Source organism: Vulpes lagopus, chromosome 3 (genome assembly GCF_018345385.1).
Source record: "Vulpes lagopus strain Blue_001 chromosome 3, ASM1834538v1, whole genome shotgun sequence".
Classification (NCBI taxonomy): domain Eukaryota; kingdom Metazoa; phylum Chordata; class Mammalia; order Carnivora; family Canidae; genus Vulpes; species Vulpes lagopus.
In genome coordinates, this window is record NC_054826.1 from 81193825 (window position 1) to 81207187 (window position 13363).

The following is a 13363-nucleotide window of genomic DNA, read 5'->3' on the forward strand; positions in this document are numbered from 1 at the left end:
TGGAGACACAACTGATTTCTGTGGAGACTGATGGAACTATTGGAGAAAAGGGAGCAAAAATAAGGACAAAATTTAGAGAAAACTCTGTGGGTCTTTGTGATGAGCATGGAACGTAACAGAGAGTGGTGGGTTCAAGATTTTGAGCACCAGTGATTGGGAGATTACTTTCATTAAAGTAACTGTTATATTGGGGGCACTAGGATTGGGTTCTAGATTAAAATAAGGGGGGATGACAGGATGGATTCCCTCTTCCCTCTCTCCCTTCCATCTTTTTCTTATATTTCTTTTTTTTCCCTTCTTGTCTTCTGTATACAACTATCTATCAAGGGCTTTCACGTTTGACAAGGATTCTCCATAGTTTCAGTGGTAAACAATACAGGCACAGTCTTTGCTCTCATAGAGCAAAGGTTCTCAGATAACCTGCATTTAATTAGGGAGGGAGGCAGGTGAAGGAATAAGATAATTCATGTAGTGATATGTGCTATGAAAGAAGTAAAACAGGGCTAAAAGGTGATTGAGGTCATAGCACTAGATGGGACTTCTTCAGATTGGAAATTTGGGAGAGTGTCTCAGAGGAAGTGTCCAAGGAATCAGCCATAAGAAGATTTGATGGCATTTCTAGGCAGAAAGAAACAAATATCCTAAGACAAGAATTAACTTAGAGTGTGTGAGGAACACAGAGAAGGATGAGAGTCCTGGAGGGTTCCTACTAAGAGCAAAGAGGTGAGGGCAGAGAGTGCTTCAGTCAAGGTCTGATAAGGAGACAGAGTCCAAATAGTTATTTGAATAGAGACCGTATAATACAAAGGACTATAGACATGTTGACAGAGGGTTGGAATAATGAGGAATTCACCAGTAAGGAATATAGGAATACCAGATAGCAGCAGTTTCCACCATCCACAGGGCTAAGATAGGGCTTCCACAGCTTCAGAATAGGCAGGAAGTTGCTATGTTGCCACCCTTGGGTACCTCACTGGAAGTCCTCTCTGGAAACTTCTGGAATCCACTTTCCAGAGTGCCAAACAAGACTATTCATAGGGAGTTGTCTCACCAAGAGCAGTCTGCTAAAAAACTGCTTGAGGGGGTTTTGGGGCAAAGTGTTTGGCTTCTGGGAGCTTCTGACATCCAGAGGCTGGAGTAGCTGTGCAGGGTGCAGAGGCTGGGTGCCGGAGAAGCTGCTCACACAGCAGGAGCCAGATGCTGGGTGAGCTGTGTGTCTGAAAGCACCTAGTTCTGCAGAAGCTGAATGCTGGAGAAACCATCTGCACTGCAGGAGTGGGGAACTAGGGAGCCTGTGTGCACTTCAGGAGCTGGGTGCTGGAGAAGCTGTGCATACAGTGGGAGGAGGGTCGAGAGAAGCCATCCACTTTTCAGGAGCTGGCTGAGAGCATGCTGGAACCAGAAAGGAAACTCTTCCTCTAGCCATGTCTCTCCAGCTTCTTCTACTGATGAAACTTACTATTGGGCCAGCTGACAAAAGAAGACTTTTTAAGGGGTCCAGCTAAATTTTTGCAGAGCAGGCAATGAGGGATAAATTTGGAGCTGAGAAGCAATGACCTCATAACTGACCTGCCTAGGTAATCAGAGTCCTGCTTGTGGTGATGATGATGGTAATGGCAGGAGTATTGGTGGTGGTATCTAAGGTGTACAGGTACTATTCTTGGTACTTTATGTATTTTAATTCATTTTATATTCATAATCCAGTGAGGTAGATACTGTCATTACCCCACTTATAGATGACATAACTGAGACACAAGCCAAGTCACTTGCCCACAGTCACATGCCGGTGAGGGGTAGATTCAAACATGAGCAGTCTGACTCCAGATCTGCCTGCCAGGCTACGAAGTCACTACTGATCCTTGAACAGAGAAGCATATCAGGAAAGACAAATACTTAAAAGGGCTTTGTAGTCAGCCCTCTTGTGATTAGACTAGCTTCCTCTATTTACGATATTTATAAATTCAGAGATTTTAATTACCCTTAAAACAAGGTACAAATGTACGAGGAAATATTAATTAGCCTAGGGAAAGGTGGAAAAATTGGATAATTGATGTGATGAGAACACTAGAAAATATTATTTTTGTTGTGCCCAAGATTGCGAATCCGAGAAACCGCCAAGGAGCCAACACCGATGCAATCACACGAGGGTTTATTTACAAGCTCGAGCCTGGGTCCAAGTGTACCCGACGCAGCGGAGCAGGGACTTGGACCCAGAGACTAAGAGGCGTAGCAGCTGTATAGGGGCCGGTGGCCAAAGGGATACGCAGAAAGTTGCACAGACATGCTGGTCGGCTGAGCCGGATTTCCGATTAGCGTGTGTCCTGGTCTTTGACTAGGGCGGGGCAGTGCCCTAAGTAATAAGCAGGTCAGCACAAGGCGGGTGCAGCCCAAAATAGTCAGTCCTGCTCTGCTTGTCCAGGGGTAGGGGATTTTGTTCAATTTCCTGGGTCCCACAATTTTGAGTATAGTTTGATGGACTTTGCTCCTAAGTTTAGCTTAACAAAAATGGAGGATGGCAAGTTCAAAATTCACTGTTATGGGTATGAAGAGATGACATTCAGAAGGTCTTGATTAAATGTTCCTCATGGCTGATGGGTGGGAAGGGGGAGGAACAAAAAACATGCACCCAGTGGGTGGACTTGGAGGCAATTCTATATGGAGCCTTTCCTGTGTACCAGACCGTGTGCCGGGTAGCATGGTGGTCTTTCAAGAAGCTTGCTGCCTCATGGCTGACCCATGGCTTCTTTATAAGAAGCAACTAGTTCTGTTCACAGAAGAGGTCAAGGGACAGTGTCAAGAACAGGAAGCATTTGAGTCAGATGGAAGAGCTGGCCAATGTGGCTGGAGAAAGGAAGACCTTGTAGGTTCAGGGCCCGCAGAAGCAAGGGCCTGTGAGTGGAGGGACTCAGACTGATAGGAAGCCAGGGAAAGAGGATAACATGAGATCAAGAAGAATGGATTCTGGGGTCAGATTATCAAATCCGTGGCCTCCTCTCTACTTTTTTTATTTCTTTCTAGTGTTGTGACCTTGAGCAAATTATTTAACCTAAGTTTCAGCTTTCCTGCCTATAAAAGGAAATAAAATAGTACCCTCCTTACCGAGCTATTCTGTAGATCAAATGAGATATGAAAGCCCATTCTCACCAATAAAGGGACAGGCTCAGTAAATGTTTGCTGCCATCATCATTAGTATTATTTATAATAATATTTTATTAATGTAATACTGTAATATATAATAGTAATTAATAATTATATTTATTATTTCTATATTATTGGAAGAGGCTGAAGATTAGAGACCTGGAAAGAATAAAAAGGATTAGAAATATAATGTGTTATGATATGTGCATGCGTGTGTGTGTGTGCATGCATGTGGAATTTTTAAAAAAATATTTTATTTATTCATGAGAGACAGACAGAGTGGCAGAGATATATAGGCAGAGGGAGAAGCAGGCTCCCTGCGGAGAGTCCAATGTGGGACTCGATCCCACGATCACAACCTGAGCTAAAGGCAGGTGCTCAACCACTGAGCCACCCAGGTACCCCATGCATGTAGAATTTTGAAATAGTTTTCAGGTGAAACCTTTGTTTTGGGAACAGGCAGCATAGGGAAATGTTCAATTTTGCACATGATAATGAGTGCCTATTTTGTCTGTTACTGTTTACAACTGCTGGTGTTTTCTCAATCATGAAAGAAATGTTCCTATATTTGCACAAAAATGAGTGATATCTACAACAAAACAATGATGAGGTGAGGGTGGCTTTGTGGGTCTTAGGCTGTGCATTTGCTATTAGTCACCTAATCTCCTAAGTGTTATGTTTGGTTTCAGTATACATTAGGAAATTGTGTTTCCAGGTGGAGAAAGAGACTAAATATTTCTTATGAGTGAAAATCTGGTGCCATCAGATCCTAAGTATCTTGTCATCAGGATGGAATTCAATCTGAGCTCCATCCACTAGCTAGCTAGGTAACTGAGCACACACCAGAATCTTCTGAGCCTCTGTCCTGATCTGTAAAATTGAGATCATCATCATAATCATACTCACCTCAAGTGAAATTGTACAGTAGAAAGAGAGAATGCATGAAAAGTGCCTAGAACCCTGCCGGACACAGAGAGGGTGATCCACATCCTACCTTACCCAGCATCTTCTAATTCAGCCCTCCCTGTTCCCAGCCTTCCCTCTGGGCTTCTTGAGTTGCCAGTGGCCAACTTTGTATGAAGCTATTGTGTTTACGTGGACCTTGAGGCAGACAGTAATTGGAAATTCAAAGGATAGGTAAGGTAATATAAGGGAACTGGTTTTCAGAATGTGACATAAAGTCAGAGAAATGGCTTAATGCCCTCTCTACCGATATCCCTCAAGGTCCCTTTTGTTGTTTAAAAAAGTTATTTTTATTTGTAGTTGATATATAACACTCAGTTTCAGGTGTACAGGACAGTGATTCAACGATTATATACATTACAAAATGCTCACCACGGTAAGTGTGTATTCCCTGTGCTACTTTTCATCCCCACGACTTACTTATAACTGGAAGTTTGTGCCTCTCGGTTCCCTTCACCCATTTCATCCATCCCCACATCCCTCTCCTCTTTGGCAGCCACCTGTCTGTTCTTTGTATTTATGAGTCTGTTTCCGCCTTTGTTGTTGTTTGTTCATTTGTTTCTTTTATTCTTTCATGACAAATATACTTCACGCTGCACTCATGTTTTCAACAGGGGCTGCAGGAATTGATGGCATCGTTTCCTTTGGAATGAGCCATAACATCCCTTTGTTCACAGAGATTGTAAATCCGGCATCCTCCAGATTAGATAATATATGTTCAGTATCAGTAGGAAAGAAACAGAGAAGTAAATATTTGCTACAAAATGTCTTTCCGGTGTCTTGAAAATTAGTTAATTTCCTGTATCTGACAAGTCAGTTCCCTGCTCCATCCGCCCCGCATTTAGAGGCAAAGGGAAAACAGTCCCCCGCAGCAAGGAGCCTGTCACTCGGGTATCCAGGGGAGATAATGTGGCCATAGTGCAGTGGCGTTGAATATGGATAAGGATGTGACAGGCCGTGCTTAAAGTTTGGTGTCACATTCAAATGACGGGATGAGAGGTGAAAAGAAAACAAAAAATTAATTCCCCCTCTTGGAATCTCACGCAGATTCACTTAGTGCCTGGTTTCTGCTCAGCGGTCTGTCTCCCTTTCTCCCCATTAATAATCATAATCAAATACCCATTATTGGTTTTCGGCAACAGGATAATTGCTTTCCCTCCCTTATTTTCTGAGGCAGTCGGTCTGCTGGTGAGAAAGGGCAGTTGTGTAATCGTTTCTTCCCCATAAGCGCTAAGAAGTCCGTTGTGCCCCGCAGATACTGATGTCAGCCGGTTTGCTCTCTGGTGGAGTGAAAGAAGGAAATAATTTTATTGTGCTATTTTTAGACTTCAATTTGGACTTCAGCCTTTATAATACTTTGTGTGCTGGGGATAGAGCTATTGATGCACCATCCAGCTGTGAGATACCCCGCTTTCTACCGCCCCTGGGAGGCTTCCTCTCTCGGATCCAGACCTCAGCACCACGCAATCACATTGTCCCCGTTGGTGGCTGCGGGCCCGGCTAGACCCAGAGAGCTACTTGTGCTCTGCATCCACAGTGTTTGCCAGTGGAACCTGCTGCCAGCAGCCACTGAGTCTCCAATTTACCTGTGAAGCTTTAATCTGATCTTTCATATGCATAAATATTCAGTGCCACGCAAATTCTCTATAAACACAGTGAGTCCACCTGACCATCGTTGCTTTTCTAGTCATTTTCCCAGAGGTGGTAGTTGAAACCCGGAATGAGGAAAAACTGTTTCTTTGCTGGATTTCCTTCTGGACAAACAAGAAAGGCTCAGACACCACAGACTCCAGGTTATCTTTTCCTGCAGCAGGGATGGAAGACAGTTTCGTAGTTCTTCCAAACTGTAATGGGCTGGTCCTAAATTCCAAAGGGATCTTAAAAAGTGTCAGTAATACCTGCCTGAGCTTATGTTGCATCTTGTGTATCTTGTCCCATGTACTAAAGTTCAGATCAGTTTGTGTCACGCTGAATTCTGTGGTTGCATGCAGCTTGGTAATGCAGAGGTTTTGGTAGGAAAGGCTCCTCGCAGCACCCTGGCTACTGCAGGTGTGGGCTGCTGACCAGCGACAGGGACATCACCTGGGCGTGGTTACAGCACAGAGCCCCATGCCCCGCCCTGACTTAGGAACCAGAACCTGCGATTTAACAAGATCCCTGAGTAACTCATAGGCACGTTTATCTTTTTTTTTTTTTTTTTGAAATTACAAGGCTTTTTTAGAATCTCAAAATCTGTAGAATCTATTCCTATAAAAGTGCGTCTAAATACAAGATCTTGCATCTAATTTCAGAGAGTTCAGCTTCCATGGATCCTTCACTCAGGGGAATCTGAGTGCATGCCTGGTGGAGATCCCAAATGCCATGGCCCCCCACCTTGGTGACCTGTGTTGCTGCTTGGCTGTCGCATGGAAGCAGCCTTCACTTTGCTGCCTGAATCTTGTACATCTGAGGAGCACCAGCCTTGGGGCATCACTGTCACCTTCTCCAGTCCCTGTTTTCCCTGTGGCCCTCATTTATCAGCCTTGCTATCATGCTTCTTGCTTGGCTCTTTCACTGCCTCAATTAGGGATGGGTACCAAGTGTTCTAGGCTGACCATATGTTGAGAGCAGCTAGTGGGAATAGCATCAGTACCAAGATTCTTCCCTACTCATGTCAGGCTCTGGAGAGTTGCTGAAGGGACAGGGTTCTCCTGCTTTTCCTGCCGATTGTGAACTCCTCCTGTAGGTCCTGGAGGCTCATATCCAGTTCTCCTGTGGGCTTTGACTTCCTCTGACCCCTGATGGTGGCCAACTCAAGAAAACCTTGAGAAAAATCTGTTCACTCACTGACTTGTTTGCCAACCATGCACTCTGACCTTGAACCGTCCTTATTTTGGGAGGGAGTGAATGTATGTGGATGTTTACAGCATATGATATGTGTCAAAATAGAGGTGTGGACAAAACACCATGGCTAATCCCAAGAGAGAGGTAGCTAGCTTGTCCAAGAGGAGTAAGGGAGAGCTTCAAGGAGATGAGCTGGGATCCATGGGATGAAGAGGACAGAGGACAGCCCCCGAGACAGGGGCTGTGGGCATGATCACTGTTGGAAACCAGAGTTGGGAAGATCAAGTTGAGCAAGTCACTTGATGGGAGGTGAGAAAGCAGGTAGCTAGAGGAGTTCACACATAGCTGCTGTGTGCTGTGGGACAGGCCCAGGGCTGTTATCCTCTCCATCCAATAATCCTTCCCTGATGGATAAGGAGACATGCACAGCGAGGTTAAGGAACTTGCCTAAGGTTGCACAGCTGCATGTGGTAAAACTGGACTTCCCACCTGCCTAGGGGGCCCAGCACTGGTCTCCCTTGCAGAGAGCCACTTTTACCTGGACAAGAGGCCTGTAGCCAACCCCTGCCTGGGACAAAACAGGCTGGCTCCCTTGCCTCTCCCTGCACCTCAGTCTTTCCAACTTTTCTCATGGCATCAGTGAAAAACAGCCATCCCCAACCACCATGTGTCTGTGTAGAATGAACACACATGTGTGTAGGACTGATGGGCTGTGAGGGAAAGAGAGATGGGCATTTTTCTGGGTTGTCTAGTGGTTCTGTTGTGTGGAATCTGATCATACCACACAGGAGGCATTCCCCTTCTGTCTCCAAGGAGCCTGCTGCTCCACTGCTGGAGCAGAGAGCCCTGACCACCTTGACTGATGACGGTGAGGTCCTTGATAGATGAAGATGGAGAGCAAATTCACAGCACAGCCTGAATGACAGCATCTCCTTCCCCACCAAGGCTTACCGTGCACCATGCCCCCTGCCTGGTCCAACCCAGAATTGTGTTTGCACTGCAGGAATCCTGGGGTCGGTGGGGGGTGGGAATTCACAGCAAGACTGTTTGGGAGGAAGGCAGATGTGGTTGGTGCACACTGCTCCATAATGTCACATTCCTCTCCCTGCCTTGCCACCTGTGTGCACGCGCTGTCAGCTGGAGCTCTAGTTTCTGCCTCCTGCCCTTTGCTTCTCACACCTGTGGCCCACCCAACACTCCTGCAGAAGCAGCGCTTGAGCTCCTTCAGCCAGAAGTAAAGTTGGTCCCGTCTTTGTTTTGGGATGTGAGCTCAGCTTACAGACACACCCTAAGGAAGCTGAAGATCACTCACTGGGATCCATTTTCAAAGTCAGAAACCAGGCTCTGTCCCTTGCAGGTGGGCTATTCCTTGTCTCCTGGGCCATGATTATTATATATTTGGAGGGAATGTTACCACCTTCCCGTCCATGGATAAGCACGAGGGAAAGCATATCGAAGATCTTCCAAATAACAGGACTCCACGGCAGCTTCCACCTGGCTCCATACCTTGCCATTCTGCCCTATGCTAGGCTGGTTCACACCCGTGTGGCACCATTGCACATTCCTAAATAGCTTTTACTGTTCTGTCTAGAACACAGAATAGTTTGGGGACATTTCTGTACTTTCTTTTCCCCAAAACCAGATATACATGTCTGCTTAGCTGCATGGAATCCTCCCATCCTTAACACTTTGGCCTGCACAGCCGCAGATAAAATATTTGGGGTGCAAGCTCTTTGGCGGGTCCGTCTTCTATCCTCTCTACTGGCCTTTGTTACTGAGCTCTCTTTGGAAAGTGATGTCTTCTGATAGGTAGGAAGGATAATATATTTTACGTACAGTGCCAGTTCTGGTCTGACCAGTCCCTTTTCATTCTGAATTGAACTACTGGAAGGTACCCAGGAGATAAGCTGCGAGGTGATTTACAAGGCATGCTCTCTCTTGCTTGTCTTGCTTCTGTTTCCCTTTAAAATTCCTTGGCTGCCCTCAGTGTGGGCATGTGCTTCCATTTATCCTGTAGCTCTTGGGGCTGAATGCAGCTCTTGTACTTCTGAGAGGCTCTGATTAGGAAGCCACTTCCCTGACTTCCAGCTTGCACTGATCAAAATGTGGCCCTGAGAACCATGACAAGGATTTTGAGAAGGGGGGATGTTTATCATCGAGGTTAAGATAGTGCATAAGTTTGGCAAAATGGCAGAAGGGAAAGAAGTGGGTAATTTTTAAAAAAAAAAGATTTATTTATTAATTTTAGAGAAAGAAAGAGTGTGTGAGCAAGGAGAGGGACAGAGGAAGAGAGAATCTCAAGGAGACCTCTCACAGAGAGTCAAGTCCCATGGCGGGCTCAATCTCATGACCCTGAGATCATGACCTGAGCTGAAAGCAAGAGTCAGTTGCTTAACCAACTGAGCCCACGAGACACCCCAAAAGGTGAATAATTTTTTTAAAAGTTTAAAATTTATTTCTTGCTATAAAAGTAAAGGATGCATCTGGTTTCTTTGAAGGAAAAAAAATTCAACAGAAAGGGGTAAAATATAAAGTAAAAACTCCTTGTCCCTACCCTGATCATGAGAAAATAAGTCTATTCCTCCAGAAATATCTCATTCATGCATAGGCCTGTATGGATCTATATGCCTGCCCTTTTGTGACTTTTAGAAAATTCAAATGAGAGCACAACAGAATACTATTTGTTCTGTGCTTTACCTATTTTCACTTAATTTTTCTTGGAAATATTTCCATTGTGAGAAATAGAGCTTAGCCTTCTATTATAGGTGGCTACATGGGATGTAACAATAAATGTGGTCAATTTCAATTTTATCCATTTGGTTTCCAGTTATTTCTCTCAGTGCAGTTACTGTTCTCTTTTTTGTCTGAATATATTTGTGAGGTAAATGCTTAGAAGTAGAAGAGGCAGCTCAAAGACCAGGTGCAGTTTTAATTTTGACAAATATTGCCAAATTACTTTCCTTAAAAAAAGGGTACTGATTTGTCTCTCTTTTCCAAAAGAGCAAATTGTACCACTTGGATACTTTCATTTCCAGGACAGTACATCTCTGCCATGAATGTGGCCAATCGTCTTTTCATGTATTTATTGGTTGTTTGTGTTTCTCTTCTGCCCATTCTGCCTGTTTTCTCTTGGGATGGGTGCTTTTTCTCTTGCTGTTTTTCAAAACTCTTGAAGGTTAAAGAATTTGACTCTGGGACTATACTACATGTGTTAGAAATATTTGTTGCTAAAAGGCCTTTTATATTTTGACTTTCATTTATGGCATTTTTGCCATGTAGAAGTTAAAATATATATGATTTCAGATTTATCACTGTTTTCCCCTCCTACTTGACTTCCAGATTTGTCTTGCTTAGAAAATCTTTTCCCCACTTCAAAATTATACTCAAATAATCTAAAATTTCCATTCAGCATTGCACAGCCTAGAAGCCAATACCACTCTGGCAAAGTAGAGTGGCATATTGAGACCTACCTTGAGACTTTAACTTTTAATGTAGTCAGTCCACTAGGATCACTTATCAGGAAAGATTTTCCTCTATAACCTTTATTAGGATGTATTTTTTTTTTTAAAAACTTAATTGTTTTCTTTGCTTCAAATTGGAGGAGTCCTTTAAATGTAACTTCCCTGAAAGTTCATTTAGTTAATTAAGTACTTACTGAGTTCCTGTTGTGGTTAATACCTTGATAGACTATATGCTTCATAGGATTAAAAGAATGAGTCCTAAATATTCTGAAACCTCATTAAGTGTGTACAGTAGAAGAAGGTATCTGTACATACAACCCAGGCATCAAGGCACAGGCTAATAATGGTCTTAAGAGTACTGCAAAATGCCATGTGAGTTGAGAGAAAGGAGACATTATATATGATGTGGGGATCAGGGAAGAGTTCTTTTCTTTTTTTTAAGATTTTATTTATTTTTTCATGAGTGGTAGAGACATAGGCAGAGGGTGAAGAAGGTGCCCTGCAGGGAACCTGATGTGGGACTCGATCCCAGGACCCTGGGATCACGATCTGAGCCAAAGGCAACTGCTCAGCCACTCCAGGCATCCCATAGAGTTCTTTATTAAAGTGACATTTGAGATGGGCCTTGATGAAATGGTGGGCTTTTAATGGGTGAAGATTTTGAAGAAAGGCATAAAAAAATAGTCATCTGTAATTTGAAACTTGTACATTTGTCCTGGGAGGAACAAGTGACCCCTTTGCTGACATTGAGCACATAGGAGAGCAACGAGAAAGGAACCCAGGGCAGGCTGGAGGTCATCTTGGGAAAGAACTCAAAGGACTTTACCTTCCATTTAGCAAGCAATGAGAGCCACTAACATTTTTGGAGCAGTAGTAGAAGGAACAGATTAGAAGGATGAAATATTTGAAGGCAGAAAACTCATCATTAATTGCAGCTTTCCTGGGGGTGAAGAGATGAAATGCTTAATTTGGGGTAGCAGTCATAAAGGGAAAAAATAGACCCAAATGATATTCTCAACATATAGCCTGTGTTTGGATATGGGAGTCGAAGGAAAGAAACATTAAAAGTGACCATGATCTCTGGCCTTCATTCAATTCACTCTTCTAATACATAAGTGCCCAGTATGTTACACTCTGTGAGCCACTGGGAGCAGAGCAGTTGGCATGAAGACAAGGTTCCCACTCTCAAAGGATGGAACTCCACGGATGCAGGAACACTGAACAAGCCAGGATGAGGCAGGAGTAGAGACCATGAATATAGGTAGAGAAATTAAGAGCAGGAGCAGCTTGATGGGGATCCCTGATGACTTTCACTTTAAGTCTTAAAACTGAGTGTTCAGTAGTTGTTTCAGATAATTATGTAGTTATTTCTGGGTGGTACTCTCTTTCCTTCTTCATCTGGTGTAGTAAACACCATCACTACTGAGTGATGGAGGGGAAAAAAGTAACTTGTTACTTAGAGTTTTAAATAGGCTGCAAAGGTGGAAGGGCCTCTGCAATCTGTGGCTGTCTGCCTCATCCACAATAGGAAAAGGTTGCTGATCAGGCTGGTGATCAGAACATCTCTTTGATTTCTGAAGACGCCTTAGTTTTCTCAGCTGGTAAAGCAGGGGTCTGTCCCAGCACATTTTTACGTTGTTCATCATTTTGTGGGTCATAACTCGGGTAGAACTTGACTAGGCAGTTCTCATTTGGGGTTGTGACATGAGGTTGAGGTTGCAGTTTTATCAGCTCAGCAGGGCTGGACAAGCAAGATGGTTCACTCACATGGCTGGTAGCTGATAGCAGGTATCAGCTGACATTGTACCTGATTCCATTGACCAAGTGAGTGAGTATACTTTCTCCAGCATTGCAATTTCACGAGGGAGTAGACTTCTTGCATGGAATTTGGCTTTACTCAGAGCCAGGGTCCCAAAATACTAGGTGAAGGCTGCATGGCCTTTTCTAGCCTAGCCTCGGAAGCTGTGTGGCATTACAACCTCTACAATCCATTGATAACAAGAAAGTCAGTAAGGCCAGACCAGATTCAAAAGAAGAGGATATAGACTCTACCTCCTGACTATAGGAATGGCAAAGAATTTGAATTATGTCTTAAAACTTATACAGTGAAATAGTTTTATCTACTTCATAAGGTTGTTTTGAGGATTAACAATCCTTAGAACAGCTCCTGACCAATGACTGTTAAGGACAGTGATGATGGTAGTAGTGGTGGTGACAAGGATAATGTTGACAGTGGTAACTGCATTGCCCTTCTGCAAAATATCTTTTATTATTGCTTACAGGTTGAATAGTGGGGAATTAATCATTGGTCTCACCTGGCCTTTGTTTTTAACATAGTAATAGAAGAATCATAAACTAATAGGGACAACAATGGTCACATCTTGGCCACCATATTACCATGCACATTTAAAAGCGATTTTCATTTTATTAGTGCCTCCTACTATTCAAGATTTGAGAAGTTATGTACTTTTTACTCATTTTTACAAATGAGTTATGTACTCATTTGTAGCTTCATTTTTATAATCCATCCTCTGAGATAGACATAGGAGATGTTATATTACAAATGTAGAAGTTCAAATTGAGATAAAGTATTTTCCAAAGGTCACCAAACTTTATAGAGGAGGCTAAACTGCAAACAGAATCATTTGACTTTGGTTGAATCAGCTATGTGTTTGGTTACAATTGATAGGAACAATAGCTCTAATTGACTTAAATAAGAGAAAGATGGGCACCTGGGTTGGCTGATTCAGTAGTTCAGACTTGTCATCAAGTTAATATATTTTCCATACCTCTTTTTAGCCATTTCCATTCATAGTGCATTAGCTTTGCAATGCACTCCAATAGAGTCACAAGATAGTTGCAGTAGTTTCTTTGTTCATTGTTATTGGGAGAGGGAATACAACACCTCACCTGCCAGCATCCCAGCATGGACCACGAGACATGGTCAGATTGAATTTAGCTCAGCTATCTGTGTTGCC

The 13363-nt window shown here is 43.4% G+C and overlaps 1 protein-coding gene across 8 annotated transcripts in view; it reads left to right on the plus strand.

Annotated features, from left to right (window-relative positions):
- Positions 1 to 13363, plus strand: part of DISC1 (DISC1 scaffold protein) — a 350357-nt gene that overhangs the window by 297313 nt on the left and 39681 nt on the right. The gene's annotated exons all lie outside the window — the stretch shown is intronic.